This window comes from Montipora foliosa, chromosome 6, assembly GCF_036669935.1.
Source record: "Montipora foliosa isolate CH-2021 chromosome 6, ASM3666993v2, whole genome shotgun sequence".
In the NCBI taxonomy this organism is placed as follows: Eukaryota; Metazoa; Cnidaria; class Anthozoa; order Scleractinia; family Acroporidae; genus Montipora; species Montipora foliosa.
In genome coordinates this window covers 1,590,317-1,592,816 of record NC_090874.1, presented here as the reverse complement: position 1 = coordinate 1,592,816, position 2,500 = coordinate 1,590,317, and positions in this window count along the sequence as shown.

The window sequence follows — 2,500 nt, the reverse complement described above, 5'->3', positions numbered from 1 at the left end:
CCCAAAAAGGTGTTGCGGAATTTGATTGCGCATCCTGTGGTACCATTGCTTTCCTTGTAGCACGCCCAGGGAAGGCCCTGCATATGTGAAAAAAAGTGGTTTTTTGGCCATAACTCCCCCCGGTTTTGAGCTGGCACAACCTAACCCCCTGAAGTTGTTGCGGAATTGGATTGCGCGTCTGGTGATACCATTGGTTACTCTCTAGCACGCCCAGGGGAGGCTCTGCATATGTGAGAAAAACAGGTTTTTTGAGGATATCTCCCCCCGGTTTTGAGGTGAGACAAGCTAACCCCCTGAAGTTGTTGCGGAATTTGATTGCGCATCCTGTGATACCATTGGTTAGTCTCTAGCACGCCCAGGGGAGGCTCTGCATATGTGAGAAAAACAGGTTTTTTGAGGATATCTCCCCCCGGTTTTGAGGTGAGACAAGCTAACCCCCTGAAGTTGTTGCGGAATTTGATTGCGCATCCTGTGATACCATTGGTTAGTCTCTAGCACGCCCAGGGGAGGCTCTGCATATGTGAGAAAAACAGGTTTTTTGGGGATATCTCCCCCCGGTTTTAAGGTGAGACAACCTAACCCCCTGAAGTTGTTGCGGAATTTGATTGCGCATCTGCTGATACCATTGGTTACTCTCTAGCACGCCCAGGGAATGCCCTGCATATGTGAGAAAAACAGGTTTTTTGGCCATATCTCCCCCCCGGAAAGAGGTACCCCCCTGAAACGAAGTTAGAACGAATCAGCATGCGATGGCGCATCCCGTGGTATCCTTGGTTAGGCTCTAGAACCTTCAGGCGCGTCTGGCAACACTCTGGGGGCGAAACGACTTTCAGCTCGTGACTCCCTTGGATTTTGAGCTACCCCCCCGGGAATGGGTGATAAACACTCGCCATTGAACGGTCTATCCAATGATACTATTGGTTACTCTCTAGCACCTCAGGGGAAGGCTGTGCATAAGACAGCAAAAGTGGTTTTTTGGCCATATCTCCCCCCGGTTTTGAGCTGTGACCCCCTAACCCCCAGAAGTTGTTGCGGAATTGGATTGCGCATCTCATGATACCATTGGTTTTCTTGTAGCACCTCAGGGGAAGGCCCTGCATATGTGAGAAAAAGTGGTTTTTTGGCTATAACTCCCCCCGGTTTTGAGCTGGGACCCCCTAACCCCAAAAAGGTGTTGCGGAATTTGATTGCGCATCTGGTGGTTCCATTGGTTTCCTTGTAGCACGCCCAGGGAAGGCCCTGCATAAGTGGAAAAAAGTGGTTTTTTGGCCATAACTCCCCCCGGTTTTGAGCTGGGACCCCCCAACCCCGAAAAAGTGTTGCGGAATTCGATTGCGCATCTGATGATACCATTGGTTTCCTTGTAGCACGCCCAGGGAAGGCCCTGCATATGTGAAAAAAAGTGGTTTTTTGGCGATAACTCCCCCCGGTTTTGAGGTGAGACAACCTAACCCCCAGAAGTTGTTGCGAAATTGGATTACGCATCCTGTGATACCACTGGTTAGTCTGTAGCACGCCCAGGGAAGGCCCTGCATATGTGAGAAAAACAGGTTTTTTGAGGATATCTCCCCCCGGTTTTGAGGTGAGACAACCTAACCCCCAGAAGTTGTTGCGGAATTGGATTACGCATCCTATGATACCATTGGTTAGTCTCTAGCACGCCCAGGGAAGGCCCTGCATATGTGAGAAAAAGTGGTTTTTTGGCCATAACTCCCCCCGGTTTTACACTGCACCCCCCTAACCCCGAAAAGGTGTTGCGGAATTCGATTGCGCATCGAATGATACCATTGGTTTCCTTGTAGCACCTCAGGGGAAGGCTCTGCATATGTGAAAAAAAGTGGTTTTTTGGCGATAACTCCCCCCGGTTTTAAGCTGGGACCCCCTAACCCCAAAAAGGTGTTGCGGAATTCGATTGCGCATCGAATGATACCATTGGTTTCCTTGTAGCACCTCAGGGGAAGGCTCTGCATATGTGAAAAAAAGTGGTTTTTTGGCCATAACTCCCCCCGGTTTTGAGTATGGCCCCCCTAACCCCAAAAAGGTGTTGCAGAATCCATTTCTGAATCCAACGGTACCATTGGTTAGTCTGTAGCACGTCAGGGGAAGGCTCTGCATATTACAGAAAAAGTGGTGGTGATTTTTTCTAAGACTGGCAGCTGGGTAGGCCTGAAAGGTGTATTAAATATACTATAGGGGAAGGTTCCAACAGAGTTCGCCCCGAGTCGGTTCGCCCAATCTCTCTAGCAAGCTAGTAGGCCTTAACGAACGCTTCTGGTCGACCTTGGGCACTTTGGATGTGGGTTCAGCCAAAGTTCCGGCGGACAGGACGGTCGGTGAGATCCGGGGGGAACGTACAGGCTAGTTCCCATGTCCCGCTCGTCATCTCAGTCGTTCGGATGCTGCTTTCTGTGGAAAGGACCCTACCAACGACTGGGAGATTCGACTGGGACTGCACTCGGACGTTTGGTCGCGTATCTCTGTCGCCTTTGACTGGACCCAG